The 16,528-nt window shown below is 40.8% G+C and overlaps 1 protein-coding gene across 2 annotated transcripts in view; it reads right to left on the bottom strand.

Moving 5' to 3' along the window:
- The window catches only part of TNC (tenascin C), a 73,184-nt gene extending 56,988 nt beyond the window's left edge, over nt 1-16,196 (bottom strand). For both annotated transcript variants that reach the window (XM_084299180.1, XM_084299179.1), the window contains exon 1: nt 16,128-16,196. The gene's annotated coding sequence lies outside the window, so the exon portion shown is untranslated. The remainder of the gene's footprint in view (nt 1-16,127) is intronic.
- Between the last annotated feature and the right edge of the window lie 332 nt (nt 16,197-16,528).

Consider the following 16,528-nt stretch of genomic DNA (forward strand, 5'->3'; position numbering starts at 1 on the left):
AATAAATGGCACATCTCAATCCATGTTGAGTATGTCTTGCCTTAAAGCATGCTCCTGGGCTCCTGACTATGGATAACGTGACTTGTACCAAACATACCTCCAACTCGTGACTTGGCAGGATGTTGTCATGTCAGTTAATTTTACTTCATCAACGGCAGAGACTTTTCCTGCCTTTTCTTGGAGACCATAAGGTCTCTGCTGCTATACATTATATCCAGCACAAGTGTGTCTGGGTGGGAGGCTGCATGGCTCTACACGTCCTCCTCTGCATTCACAAGGGAAATACAAACTATGTCTTTGCTCTGACATTTCAAAGCACCTGGCTAGAAAATATCCACGTACTTCCTGAGAGTGGCTGTAAAAAGGATATTCTAAGAATTGATGCTGTCAGATGGTAGTGCTAGAAACCCTGAGAGCACCGAGACAATACAATAGTGCCGCTTCTTATACATTAGGGAGAGATGTGTGCCGCCTTCTGGCAAAGGGTTAGTCTTGGGAGTGCTGTATCTGATGCCAGAAACATTCCCAGAGCCAGCCCTTGGCTGTCGAAGCTCCAAGCACCCAACAAAACCAAGACAGACAATGGAAGCTGTGAGTGAAAACCAGACTTGCTCCGCGACTGCAAACCTGTGCCAGAGCTCCCTGGTTCCAGGAGGGCAATGGCCCAAAGGCTTGGTCCAGCCAGCAGCTTTTGAGTGCACAGCAGGTTATTTGTGACCAGGAAAATCTGCCTCTTGTGCTGAATTTCCATACACTTTTAATCCCAGTGACTGAGGAAGACGTTGGCAAAGCTTATGCCCCGCTGAAGGCAGGCGAATAAAGCACCTCGCTGCAAACGGAGCCTAACATTTATTTTGGGTGTGCGATGGAGTCTGAATTCATGTGATAGAGTAATCCTGTCGATGAGGTCATGTGTTCCTCTGAAGGGGCTTCTTTGTACCCTGGGTTAGTTAGCAACCCTTTTCTGTTATCAAGCATCTGATTAAACTCACAAAGGAAGGGTCTTTAAAAAACAGTCTTGAGAAGTGAATAAATAAATTGTTGTGGTTTTTTCTTCCTTTTTTTTTTTTTTTTTTTTTTTTTTTCTTCCATTTTATCCAACAGGAAAAACAGAGAGGAGTAAGATGGGGAAGGGGCACCAGAGAGGGAGTCGTTCTCAAATGACAGAACAAAGCTCTTAATCTATTTTTAAATTTTCTACAGCACCCAACTCTGTGGCAGGTAATAGTTATATGCATCCATATGGCACGTTTCACCTTGAAGGATCACAGTGCACCATTCTAATAGGGAAAGCCTTCCAGAAGCCATCCTATACCACTCACTGCTGGAGTGACACAGAACCTACTTTCTGCAGTAGTGAAATCCTTACCAAAACACTGGAGGTAAATTAAAACATACCTCACATTGTTATTTGACCTGGAGAAAGACTCAGCCCTTTGTACGAGAATGTTTTGCCCTGCAGCTCAGACACCTTTTCTAGTGTTTTGTAGTCCCCTACACCATGTGCCAGGAATAGCAGCTCAGCTCTGACAGCAGGGAAAGAATGAATTTAGCTAAATCATCATTAATTTCCCTTACAGGACACAAATCCAAGATCACCTTAGATTGTGAAGTCTAAGAACAGCAAAGCTCAAGATGTTAGTAAGCTGTAAGATACATGTTTTTAAATACCTGTGCTTATTAGAATTGTATTAATTCACATTAGTTATTTGGTTACCTCAGTGGACCATTATATTAGAAAACAAACAAAAAAACCTCAGCTCCTCTCCTTGTGGATTGTTTCATTTAGTACTTCCCTGCCCTCTCCATTGGTTCTCTTGGCAAACAAACAGCTGTATAAACGTAGGTCTATTAATAAAAGAGCAGTAGAAAACAGCTGTGACCGACTGATGACAAAGTAACAGATTGTCCTGGTTTCAGTTAGAACAGAATTAATTCTCTTCCTAGTAGCTGGTGGAATGCTGTGTTTTGGCTTAGAATGAGAAGAGTGCTGATAACACCCCGATGTTTTAATTGTTGCAGAGCAGTGCTTATACCAAGCCAAGGACATCTCAGCCTTTCGCTCTGTCCTGCCAATAGGCAGGCTGGGGGTGCAGTAAGAGCTGGGAGGGGACAGACCCAGGACAGGTGACCCAAACTAGCCAAAGGGGTATTCCATACCATCTGATGTCATGCTAAACAATATATAGGGGTGGCTAGCCGGGGGGAGGGGGCCGGACTGCTCGGGGTTAGGCTGGGCATCGGTCAGCGGGTGGTGAGCAATTGCATTGTGCATCCCTTGTTTGTACATATTATTATTACTTTCCTATTATCACCATTGTATTATTATTATTATTATTATTGTTATTATTATTTTGTTATTATTATTTTCATGTCTTATTAAACTGTCTTTATCTCAACTCACGGGCTTCACTTTCCATTTCTCTCCCCCGTCCCAGAGAGGGAGGGGGGAGGGTGAGCGAACGGCTGCGTGGTGTTTAGCTGCCGGCCGGGTTAAACCACGACACAGATACAGCTGGTTGAAAAATTTTTCACAACCCTTACTTTGCCATTGAAAGATACCATTTTTCATTCAATTCTGAACACTCAGCAAGAAGAAAACTAAAGTATCAGCAGCATTTCAGGAGTTTTCTCTCTCAACAAGAAATTCTACCCTACACCTGAGAAACCATTCTGAGGAAGTCATCTTTGAAACCAGTAATTTCTGTTCTGTGGGTTTGCTTTGAACAAAGTGGCATTTTTTAAAGAATAACTGCCTCAATCATGTCTTCAGCCTTCTTCTTCCAATAAAACACAACACATTGCCTTCAGTTACTAAATGAAAAGTAATACCAAAGTGAAACTACAGTGCTCATGTGCTCCTCCATCCCAGGACAGGAGAAAGAAAGTGAATTTGCATTCACTTAAACCTCTAAAAGTAAAGGGCATCCACAGGGAAGTAAAGGCATGTCAGTGCATTGCAAAACACCATTAGACACCAGACGGAATTTTCAGGTACCAAAACACTTCAAGAACAGCGGTACAAATGCTGACAAACTTTTTTCTGTTGGTTACTGATTGTGTCATTACTTTCCTATTTCTGATCATCTTGGGGGCACAGATTCTTATATTTGCAAGGCAAGGCCTGCTAATTCTACAAAGCCCACCACAACTATGATAGCTGCTGGTAACTAATATGCCCTCCCACACCCGCAGCACACTTGGCAGGAACCAGGCTTGGCTGAAGATGTGAAACAAACAGCTTGAAAGCCTGTGAAAGGAGAAGAAAGAATTGTTGAGGAGGGGTAGGTGGGGAAGCAGAGGGGGCAAATACTCAGATGTCTCTGTTTTCTAATGGGATTTTGCTGTTTTGGTGTACCAGCCAACCCCACTGTCTCTTTCCCTACAAAGCATGTTAGACCAGCTGGTGAATATGACCTGTGGCACTCCAGTGACTCTCAATAGCTAAAAATATGTCTCAGCGTTACTTTCTGTAAAAAATGCAGGGTTTTTTTGAGGCAAAATGAGGATAAGATCATGTAAAAATAATGCCTCTCAATGAATTCATGTGAATAATGCAAACTACAGTGGGTTGACTGAAGCAATGTCTCACATGGCTTATGCTGCAGCTCCTTTCTACCTCAGGGCTGCAAAGCCCAGGAAATGAAAATGTTCCATCTACAAAATACTTTTTTTTTTTTTAAACAGGTTAAGTGTATTCTCTTTATGATATAGAGAGATGAAACTGTGAATATTGAGTTGAAAAAGCCAAGCTAACGTTCATTCAGATCAAGATTCTTTTTTTTTTTTTTTTTTTTTTTTTTTTCAAAGTTATATTCTAGCCATTTGCAACAGTGGTTTGTATGTTGGTGTGATTTGGGTCCTGCCATGCAGGCAACACAAAAAAAAAGGAGTAAATATCCTCTGGATTTGTCCTGCTGGGACATGTGGGAGGTGACTGTAGGCAAAGGAGCGCACAACTCCCTGCTGCTCTACCACAAAGCTGTGGTTTGTGGTGCTGTGAGGATGGACATCTTGGAGACACTCCTTTATGAAACTGGGGAACACAAACTGCCAGATGGACCTACTGGGGAGTCAACTGCTGACTGATGGGAAAATTAAGATGGAAAAAAAATAATTGAGATGAACTGATGTCTAGGGCAGCCAAAGAAAACATCCATATGGGTGTGACAGTTCAATGGCACGGTGAGGCGTACGCTGCAGCCTGGTAGTGTCATTGCAAAGTGAAAAATGAATAGGTCTCCCACTGAATGGATTCTCCAGGCCTGGAAAAACTACCTCTCAACAGGAGTTGAGACAAAAGCTTCCCAACCAAGGGTCTGCACTCTAAGTCTTTGGAACCATAAGAGGAGAAATGAAGCTAATTAGAGCCAACTTGTTAGGGCTGGACGCGTGGGGTTCCCACAGAACCGTGTGCCCCCGGCAGAGACTCCTGAAAGTGCTCACAACCTCGGGATTAATAGTGGTGTGGCCTCGTGGTTAGAACCCAGGACTGAAACTCAAGTTTCCTGAAACAAAATTATTTTACAAATTGTCTGGTATGTCTCAGTTTATCCATTAGTAAAACCCCACAGGGGGAGCATACTGCTTGGTGAATAAAGGATTCCAAGGACCTCACGGGAAGGTACTGTCAAATTCTTATTTCAATACTTAGACACTTTCCTGAAGACTTCTATAAAATTGCCAGAAAATATATATGGAACAAAGAACTGGAGAGTTACCCACTACAATATAAGGATGAAAAAAAATCTCAGAGAAATATCCCTGGCACTGGAGAAGAAAGTCTGACCAGAGATGTGCAGCAAATATGCAGATAACTACATGACTGCTGGAAATTCTAGGGTAACAATAAGAAACTGAATACTTAATCTGAAGCCAAACCATAGGATGTGCCAAGCCAATTACCAGAATAAAAAGATGAACCCATGGAAATAAATGATAAGGTTAACAAAACCCACAGAGAAACACACCAGAATTTGAGAAAAATCTGTAACTGAGACAAAATAGAAGGGCCCAACCAACTAAGCTATATCTACAGAATGCCCTTTCATCTATAACAGTCTCCAGACATTTTATGAAATCAGCAGAGGAGACATTCATGCACACACGTACACCCAACCTTCCTCCACAATGAGATGTGTCCACCGTTGTGTAGCAACGCCTGCTGCTGTTACACAACTGCCGTGATTCATGCTTTCGGGCAGGAAGCAAAGAAGAATTCTACATCCAGCTCAAACCACACAAGGAATTTTATCCAAGCCACAAGAAACTAGCTAGTTATTTTAAGGGGTAGAATACTCAAATGTGTCATATATAAACTGAAAGAGAGAAACTCAGAAGAGGTAACTATAGGAGAACCAGCACCAACTCCATCCAGCCTAGCTCTCAATGACTGAGACGAGACACGAGTTAACAGGAAACGCAGTGTGCACTTGGGGCTCGTTTTTTTGTTAAGAGCTCAGATACCTGAGCATCAATTTTCGGAAATGGGAACTCAGAAAAGAGAAACAAAACAAGCAGGTCAGTGGGGTGCTTTTGAGCTGCATTCAGACTCATGGCAGGGTGCACAGCAATCAGCCCAGTACAACGATTTGCTACAAACTTTTGAGATTAAAAAAGAAGAAAAGAAAAAGAAAAAGAAAAAGAAAAAGAAAAAGAAAAAGAAAAAGAAAAAGAAAAAGAAAAAGAAAAAGAAAAAGAAAAAGAAAAAGAAAAAGAAAAAGAAAAAGAAAAAGAAAAAAGACAAGACAAGACAAGACAAGACAAGACAAGACAAGACAAGACAAGACAAGACAAGAAAAGAAAAGAAAAGAAAAGAAAAGAAAAGAAAAGAAAAGAAAAGAAAAGAAAAGAAAAGAAAAGAAAAGAAAAGAAAAGAAAAGAAAAAAGAAAGAACTGTGCATCTGTTAAACACTTTTTTTTTTTTTTTTCTTCCATCTGCAAAGCAATCTCTGCTCTTTCTGTAGCTTTCAGAGCTGGAAGAAAAGAGCCTTTGACTGACACAGCCTAGACAAAAACAGTATTTCCTTTTCCAATATTTAAAAACAACAACAACAAAAAATACCACTTTTCATAACAAAAGCAATTTTTGTACACAGTCTCAAGCAGAAATCACTCTTGCCCCTGAATACATACTGTACCTTTTAATGAAGCCTTTCTAATAGCAAAAGCATTTGCTTTCTCTCTTGGCTTTTTCCTCCCCATAGCAAAGACGTATGTAGAACTGGAAAAGATCTACAGTTTTCTAAACTTGTCTTTGGAAAGTTTCTTTGCCAAGTTACACTTTGTCAGGAGCTCATTATTTTCTGGGTAGACACTAGAGACTTCACTTTGAATTATTTTGAGGGCTGTGCTGATGCCGTTTCAAACTCTGTGATTTGTATGCTTTTTTGCATGAATCACAGCAACTTATGTTCATTCCACATACAAAGATCTGTTTAATTTCCAGACCCTTCTCCATAGTGTTTCTCCCAAAACCATCCCTAGGTTTTCCACAGCCCATTTTACAGAGTGTTTTTGTGATAAGATAGGAAGGGGAGAACTTCAAGACTTCTGATTTTTTTTCTCCACTCCTTTCGCTCCCTGGCTATATGATGCTGGTCCTCTCTCCATTCCACATTTGAATCAAGACCAAGGTTTGATTGAATGAATTCATACAATTCTGTCTTCATCTGCACTTTAGAGGAGCTATCCTGGATTGACAGTGAGACTGCATGTGGCCCAGCAAGCTGGACTGTGTAGGACTGATGCTATCTCCATCAGCAGAAAAAACAGAGATGGACTTTGCAAGGCTGAGCCCAGAAAACTTAAGACCTCCTAAGTTCCATAATGAAAACTAGAGAGAGAAAGTAAAAAGCAATGTTCACTACAGAGTACAAAGGTCTCAGAATGCTAGTTCAACGTCAGGCTAAGCAACAGTTTCCGAGAGCAAAGCAGAAACCAATTCTGGGGATAGAAATGTGGACAGTTTCATTTGCCCCTTGAATTTGAATTCACAAGTGAGGTGTGAAGCATCTTTTTTTTTTTTTTTTTTCTCTACTGACAACAACAGAGAGGAAATGAATCACCAATACTACTGCCAAGTACAGTATGAATACGTTAATAAATAGGTGAAGAGGTGCGGCTATAAGCAGGTGCCAAATTCCTCATCTTACCAAAGATGCTAGTGAAAACTACGCTGTAGAAAATAGGATCTTCGCATTCATAAGAACCATGAGCTAATGACACATTAAACAAATACACACATAGTATGCAGGTGAATAGCTTAAGCACACTGAGACGACATTGCTTTTTCAGTGTCTCTGATGAAGCTGTTTTTTAAATTGCTTGTGCTTCTAAAAGAAGAGGTAAGCCAAAAATCCACTCCATATACCCAACATCACATTTTTTCCATATTTTAAGTGAGTTGAGCTGAAGGAATGTCACGTATATAGGCAAGTGAAGTGGAATTCTGTTTTAATGGCTTTGCTCTAACCAAGTGCACAAATAATTTACATGTGCATTGGTCTGAAATAACAAGAAGTGTTTAAGAAATATGAGTTGCTAGAGATGATGCTGGTCAGCAGGCAGCAGGATACGTTCAGAATTCATTGTGGATATTCACATGCAGTTTGTAATTTTACTTCAGTTTGACCATATGCTTATTCTAGCACTGCAAATGACACCTCTGAACTGTCTCAGAAGTCAGCCACAAAAGCCTGCGTTATTTTTGGCGATCTGAATTATTATTACTTGCCTCCTGTCATTAAGCAGACTTTGGCCTTCTTAACAGAAGCTGGGGAAGCATATAGGTAACCCGTCCCCAGAAAAGTCTTTGTTTTTCAAGCAATTATTAGTTTGTCTGGGCGGCTTTTCCTCCCCACCAGAGCTCCTCTGTCCTTGGTACTAGCATCTGAAATGTGCAGGAATGTGCGCTTTTTTTCTAACTCACAAAACCACAGAAGGAGTTCCTTGAAATCTGACTTCCAGTAACAGCCCCCAGGCTAGCTGGCTGCTTGGCCTAGTTCTGTCAGCTGCCGTAGCATCAAGAATCTCCGTGTTTGGCAAACCAGGGTATGGTAGCAAATTTTAGCAGAACAAAATATATAACAAAGAGTGACGATGAAGTGAAATCAACCATAGTGTGGCAACACAAAATAAAATACAAATTTAGATTCACAAAATACGAAGCAAATCGCATGTGAGGCACTTGAAAACAGAGAAGGGGCCATTTCTAAACAGTCCAGTTGGAGGATTTTTCTCAGTGCTCTGATTTAAAGCAGAAGCACTTATATAATGTAATGGAAAATACAGCCATATACACGGCTCTGAGCAAGTGATTAGTTGCAACGGTGACTGAACTCGGACAAAACTCTGCCCTGCTGTTTCAAATGTCAACAAATTGGGCACTATTACACTAATGGGAGACTTGAGAGACCTCCACCACCAGCGCTCTGACCTCCTTTTCTTAACCCGCAGTGACTTGAAACCTGTCTGTGTTAATGTCTTAGCTGACAGCAATTTGAGCCATGGAATAAAAGAAGGGATGTGGAGCTCAATTATCCAGCAACAGATCTCCAGTGAAATCAATGCAATTGTGTCACATGAGAATTTGGCTGGCAGCCTCGGAGGTCTGCAAAAGAGAAAACCATCCCTCAGAAATGCATGCTGAAATGAAGCAGACAAGGAATAATGCAATGAAGTGCTGCTTTATGCATGAAAAATGCTCGGTGGGTTCTAATTTCCTCTCCGTTAGACTGGTCCTTCCCCATGTAACTCCAGAAGCAGTACTCCTGACCTAAATGAGCACGGACCAAATCAGATCAAGGCAAGGCATCTTCTCCAAAGAGAAATTTCTCCACCGTATGATTAAGACAATGACAAGCAGGTATACTCTAAGTATATTCAGCACCCCGTAAAACTGCTCATCTCAGCAAAACAAGCTATCTCTCCAGGTGAACCAGCTAAAGTTAGATACAGTAGACTTTTATTTGCATTAAGGCCCCCTTTTTATCAGTCTGGTAGGGCATAGTTATAGGATATTAGGATATAGAATTATGGCATATGTAGGGCATATTTATATTTATCAGAATGGCACATTTCTTACTTCAAGTGTGATGTAAATATAAATCTGGAGACTCCCATATCTGTTCTGAATAACATAACTTGCAGAAACGAGAATCAAGCCACAACCTAGAAAGCACGGTGTAATTCCAGATCATTTCCCTTTTCTTACAGATGAGCCTTCACCCACATGAATAGTGCCTTTGAAACCATTAGTAATGTGGAAATGTTTTCACAGCCAAATCTGGAGGGATTCTACCCAAATCAAAGCATATAAACTCATTCAAAATGACCTTCCTCAGCACTGACATGGCACTACCATGTCATTGGTAAGCACGGGGCTTCTACTGAACACAGATGGGACAGTGACACTGAGATCCTGCAGACACAAGAGGCTAAGCACCATGTCCACTGATGGGGAAAGCATGGGCAGGCACACAGGCTTGGCTGGCAGAGCAAGACATATTTCCCTCTTTCTGCCAGTGACCCTCTCAAATCCCAGTGTACTGTTACATATAATTAACAGTATATGAAATAATAGCCTGAGAATGACAAGAAAAGTGTAAATAGCATCTAATGCATCTGAGCAGGGCTCTACCTCTCCAGGTCCTTCATTCTTTCCATCAAATCTGTAACCACAGGACTTTTGGTTCTGGATCACTGTGATTGACTTGCTAACCTGTAAAGCGTGTAAGTCTACATCTTAATTAACACTTGGCAGTGGAAATAAAAATTCCCTGGCTTGCAGATGGTATATCCTCCTATAAACACTTCTCTTGGACACCTATCTGGAAAAATAGATAGGACATTCATAAGGAGTGCTCACTATGGGAAATGCCAGCATTTTTTCCTGGAAGCTATTTACACTGCCAAGATACTTCAATAAGAAAAATGATCTGAGACCTTTCCCTTAATATGCATCCTGTTCTCATTTGACTTGTAGTCTACAGTGTGCAGCATTCATTCTCAGTCAGACTTGAATTACTGCAGTACAAGCAATGCAGAAGGGAAGTACAAGCCACAAGTAAAGGAAAAATATGTGTTACACTGTGTTGCACTAAGAGGAATGGATTGCCTATACATCACAAGCTACCTTTATATCTTTCTTGGCATAGACCTTTGTCACACAGCACAGAGAAACTATTTAGGAGGATTCAGCATATCCAGAAGAGGCTGGTTTTCCAAAAGAACCAGTAGAAACAAAGAACCAGTGCAAAGTGGACACTGAGCTCCCTTTGAAAGCCTGACAAACTGACTTCTGACAAAATGGGATCATGCCAGGCCAAGAAGGAAGACAGCCACTAAGGTCTTGTACTGTGCTGTACAACACATACTGCAAGTAAAGCTGCTAGCCTGTCCAAATAAAGGCTTTTCATCAGACCAAAGAGACTGAACCCCAGTCACAAGTGCTCAGCTCGCAGTTGGCTGTCCCACCTGCTATCCCCACACCCTGCCTTTAAGGCAAGTCCAAAGCCAATTGACAAAATCTGTCTATTCACAGATCTTACAATTTCTTGGGAACAAGAAGCAAACTTCTTTCCTGGAATTAAACCTTTTTTTTTTTTTTTTTTAAATCCCTTTTCAGCAGGCAATCCTTAATGGTGGAAATAACAACTTAGCCAGTTCTGATGAACACAGAGGGAAACGATCTCACAGTTTAATTTCTGTTTATAGTCAGAAGATGTTTACATCCCCTTTTAGTTTTGTGCTGCCAGAAAGATGTAAAAGAAAGTTAGTTTAAAGAAGAATCAAGACAGTTTGGGTTGATATTTTGGTTAATATCCTAATCCCATAAAAAGTTATTATTTGGAACTTTAGGTTTACAAGGTTATGATGTTCCAGTGCATCCTGGGAAAAAGCACAAATGCTCAAGTACTTCGTTAAAACAAACCCATTACAGTGGAATTTCTCTGGGCACCGAATTTCAGACCCTTTGAATATCTTGGCCAATATCTATACACATATAGTCAATGGTACAGCCTGGCATGGGTAAGAGGCAGACTACTACAATACACCTTTGTCATGCCTATGATTCAACCAACTGGTTTTGAAATTTGTTTAAAAAAGATTTCTGTTCCACCACCCTGTTCTTTCTACTCAATTACTAAAAGGAATATGTTTTCTAAGCATGAAACAATATCATTTTTGTCAAGGGTCTGGAAATTGAGCACTTATATGAATTGAAGAAAGCTTCCTTTCTCTTCCCTGTGCAGTTCTGGTTACAGGGAAAGAGCTTTCTGTGTGAGTAATCTTTCTAAGTAGGAAGCAGAGCTCCCCTATTGCTAGGGAAGAATGGACCTCCAGTAGGCTAATATGTGATGGATGACTGAATGCAAACTTGGCAACGTTGTTCTCCGCTCCCCAAAGAATACAAAATGCCACAGGCTATTCGTACACAGGGACTCGCTGGTTGGAAGTTCTGAAAACTTGGCAACGTCCCACCTTAGTTTAATTGAAACTACAGTGGCAAGACAATTAAGGATGTGAATTTGGAGAAATTGCTTCCAACAGGATGAATTTATCTTTGGAGGCTGACTCATGCATAAGTGAAACAAAAACATACATGGAAGGTTATTCTTGTTGACTCCACAGCCTGAGCAGCAAAATCTCACATTAGCTTTTGATGAGTGCTTCATGGGATATGTCAGGCCTTGTGTATTAACTGGTATTCTTTAAAGACACTTTAACTACATACACATAGACTAACTGAAGCTGTAGAGGTTATTTTGTTATGTCAGTAGCAGGATATGCAGTATGTAGAAGAGAGAGAAATGATGCATACAGAAATCCAGTAAAATATTACATTAAGGCCATGTCTAGTTATAATTTCATGTATACCATCCCAGCAAACTGTAAAGAGCTTTCTCCTAATAGTGAATGTTAAAAGAGATACTAAGTAATTGAAACTTTGTACTTTCAGCAGAAGGATGCCTATTATATTCCTTCTTTTAATGCCCAATTACTTTCTGCAGGACTGAGAGACATCTCTTGTCAGGCAGAATCCCTTTCTGCCTCCCTCTCCTCAGCCTGCCCACTCCACACAGTGCAGTTACATCATACATTGAAAGATTTCACTAGCTGGAAGAATGCCCAGTTTTTAACTTTTCCCACATGTGGAAGGCATTTAACTTCAGTTCAGATTGGACAGAGGATCGAACGCACGAATGGACAGTGAGCGCTGAGCTAGGGGGAGTTTCACACTTGTATAAAATCCAGAGCTCAGTGGAAACTGAGACAGCTCAACATTGTCTGTCAGGGCTGTTCATTTGATCTGCCTTCCAGTACTCCAATTCCTTCTTCTTTTCTCTTCACAACACAAACAATTTTTTGGACTGCTAATGATAGCAATTGTAAGTTCTTTATGGCAAACAGCATCACCTACTGTGTCTGTTCACTCTTTGTAATACAATGAGATGCTAAAATGTTGTAGCAATAGTAATAACATCATCAGCATCTAATAAACTCCCACACAAAACCATCAAGCCATAGACAGCAAATCCACTTCGATACCAAGCAGTTTAGTCAATTAAATCACATCTTATAAACTCAAAAATAAGGAGTGTGTGCAGATCACTTCTATCTCCTGAGTTCAAGTTTTGATATTTTCTGTCCAGAGCTAAAAGTTACACATCCTACAATTCCTTGTGCCAGCTTTGCAAACTTCTGAGCTTGGATGATGATAAAATATTTGCCCATTAATTTTATAAGCTGTAACAGTTATTTTCCCTAGTTTCCTAATTTATTTGCTAACACTGATTATTCTGAAATAATAAATCAGCCACTTCCTTAAAACTACTAGGAGTAGCTACTACACTTAACAGTATTTCCACACATTTACAGTTTGTAGCCACTGGTTTTGATGGCAATGATCAGTCCTTAAGAAGGGTACACTAAGTTCACACCAGAAATTAAGTCAGAGAAACTGACTTAATGTTGGTAAACCAGGGCACAATTTGAAAGCCCAGTATCTCAACCTGCCACAGTTCAACACAAACACCTTTTTATTATTGAGAAGCTGGGATTTCTAACTTTCCAGTGATACAAATCATACATTTATAAGCCTGGAACTTCATGAGACACCAGACCTTTAAAATGTCCCTTTCCCTTCAGCTCAGCAGTACTGTGATGCTATGTTTCCAAAGTCGAACACATCAAGTCACAGACTTCAAATTAGAGTAACTTTTGCTAGTCTGAATTTCTCATGTTTCACTGTGTGCCATACATGTAGGACAGGTAAATGTATAGCTGATAACGATGCAGAAACCACTCTGCATTTATACTTCCTTCCAAATGTAATGTCCAACTTAGACAGACAGCAGGGTTCAGTAATGGAAACAGCCACTGAATGAAAACTTTCTCCCTTACAGATTTGCCAGTGTGGGACATCCATTTACACCCGACTACTATTTTATACAAGCTATACTATTTTACACAAGCCAGTATACTTCATTACTGCTTAGCACCACTCAAACCTCTTGGAGCACACCCTACAAAGCTATAGGAACAGATGAACTGTCATAGGAAAAAGGCAGACAGCAGCACAAACAGGTCTACTATTTTGAATGGTTTTGCCAGAGGGATGACAGGGTTAAAGCTCTGGCTCCAAAGCAACATCACTGTTTCACAAATGCACTTGCTCCTTAGTTCTGCTTTGCTTTTGGGAAGGAAAGGATGAAAAAGTCCCGAGAAGCACAGGCCTTCCCGCCTAATCTCATCATTTTATCAAAAGTGAAACAATACTCAAGTAAAAACTTTGACAGTCTCTTTACAGCAAGTCAGAACATCTTCACATGCAAATAGTCTTCAGCTTTTTTTAGACACATTATAAAAAGCAGTAATGTTAAAAATAAGCTACTCCTGGCTGAAGTTTGAACACCTATAAAAATGCTATTCTAGCAACAGGATAGTTAAGTTTAAGTGAGTACAGGGGAGACATGTTCCACCCTTAAAGAAGAGGTGGGATCAAAGAAGGAATAGATTTGCATTAACAAAGACCTCCAGCTAACAAATTACCTGTAGCTTTGCAGAGCACTTTTTAGTCTGAGTATAGGAATATTTCAGCTAAGCTCTAGCATAATTAAGCACTTATAATTCAATGGGAGGATTGGATTTGGCTTGTTCTCTTATCATATGTCTATTTCCACAGTATACCTGGATGAGACTTCTGCTACAGAATATCAGATTCCCTCCAAATGAGACATGACACACTAATCTGCAGTCTGTATGCTTTTCAGCAGATCCTTTGGCTCTCCTGTGGCTTTGAAAACACTGATAATGTAACGGTAGTTAAAGGATTAAGGACTGGAACTTGCAAAGAATTTTCTCTGGGCTGGAAGGAACCAGAAGATAAAATTAATGAGCAAAAGACCGTGGCAAACAAATAGCAATTTGCTGAGGATAGTGATGGTGATAGAGTCAGTGACACTCGGGATAAGCAGTGTCCTGTACGGCATCCCTCTTCCCTCTGCCTCTTCTCAGCTGCTAATCCCCCTGCTCAATTCAGATGCACATCCTTCCCTGGGTGATGGTGCAGAGGTAGCAGCTGCAAAGAGGCTCGCCCTGAACTCCCTGATAACTCTTCAAGTGCTTTCAAAATTCACTGCCAGGGAAGGTCAACTGCAGACAGATTGTGTCTCTTACTTTGGCTAAATACTTTCATTTGCTCCTGGGTTTCTATTAGCAGTAAGAAAAGAAAAAAAAAAAAAAAAAAAAAAAAGACCAAAAGACCCCATAACCCTTTTCTGCAAGTCCTCCTGGAATTCAAAGCACAGTTGCTACCCCCCGCTGTCCAGCTCATTCACTGACTTAGAGCAACCGTAAGGTTTCACAGATCTAAAAAGGCAAACACAGAACCTCACCATAATAAAAAGGAAAGAAAAAGAAAAAAAGTATAACATTAATGATAAACTGTGTAAAATGAATTTTTACTATTTTTTTTTTTTTTTTTAATGGTGAAAAAACACATAACAGCTTGACATGAAGGTTTTTGCCCAGTCCATGCACCTCATTGATTTCTATTCTTTTTCATAAGGAAAACCTGATAAATACCTTGCTATGCTTTTTAATTCCATGTCTCCACTATGCAAGGGGACATGCCCCGGTCCTGTCAATCTGATCGTATCTCCTCCAGCATGACACAACACAGACTTTTCAGAAGTTTAGAGCAATTACCAAACACTCAACCTCCCAGTAGCCAGAGAGTGAATTAGGTAGGGAAAACACTGCGAAGGTGATGTAACACAGAGTTTTGAGTAAGAAGGCTTAAGTCTTAAATGAAGGTAGGTGCAATGGCTTTCTCCCAGTCAGTTCTCTGTTTTAAGTCAATTTGAGGCTAACTGGGGAGTGCAGAGGCAGTGACGCAGAAACCTCAGTGCAGCCGGCAGCAAGCAGTTAAAGCAAGTGCCGGGTTTTTCCATGATGCTGGAAGATTTCACTCTCCCGCTGTCCAGAACCCACCCATTTACTTGGCAATAAGATACCAGTTGAATCTTCCTTTGTCTTTTGCTCCCCACAGCAGGCTCAGATGTTATGGGACTTCTAAAAGAAACTAGAGCCAGAGGGGGCAGGGAGGAAGGTGACAAAGGTTCAGAGCAAAGCAGTGTGCAGACAGCAAAGGAAAAGGGCCCGATTCTTTCCCAAGTCACACACAATAGCAAACGAAGAGGAGTTACCTGGGAGGTTTAAGAACTGCAAGTGGATTGCACCTGGTACACGGTGTGAGGATCTGGACACATTTATATTACCTGGCTAGTCAAGAGGGAATCCCAAATCTGATTTTCTACCCAGCCTGTCAGTCAGGTTTCTGCCCATATTCCTGTAGATGTCCAGCTTTAACTTATCCATCCTTCATTCATTCATTGGATCAGATTAACATCATTGAGAGGTTTCTTACATTATCATGGCATCGGATCACACAGACAAACCAAAGGCAGGCATGCTCCAGTTCAAAAATCTTCCCTCCTAAGCTCCCTGACTACTCAGACTGAATAACGTCTTAGCCGTGAGAAGCTGAAGGCTGTGTTATTGCAAACTTGGGTGGGAGAAGAGCTCCTGGGTCTTTTAATTCAGGAAGGAAGCAGACTTACCTTACAGACTCTGACAGAGATTAGATCCTGCTGCGAGCAGCCTCCATGAAATAAAGATGTTAAAGTCAGCTATCAGCTTCTGACTTTGTTGCCGTCCTGTCAAAACTCTGAGAAGTTGTGATGCCTAATTCTGTGTGAGTGTGTGTGTGTGTGTGTGTGTGAAAGAAACGTTTGACAGTAAGGCAAACTGGTCAGATCAGCCAGATTCTGCTGGGTTTATATAGCTGAGCTGCAAATCCTGATCCTTGGCTCATTCTGCTGTAATAGGATGCCTGAAGGCATTTTTTTCAGTTTTGCTTTAAAGGAACAGCCTCTCTCTTTGGCTTAGCTTCTGAAGAAACACACACGCACTCACATACACACACTGTCATACACAGACACACACACAAAAAAAGAATTTG

The sequence above is a fragment of the Netta rufina genome (assembly GCF_964035555.1).
Source record: "Netta rufina genome assembly, chromosome: 20".
NCBI classification, from domain to species: domain Eukaryota; kingdom Metazoa; phylum Chordata; class Aves; order Anseriformes; family Anatidae; genus Netta; species Netta rufina.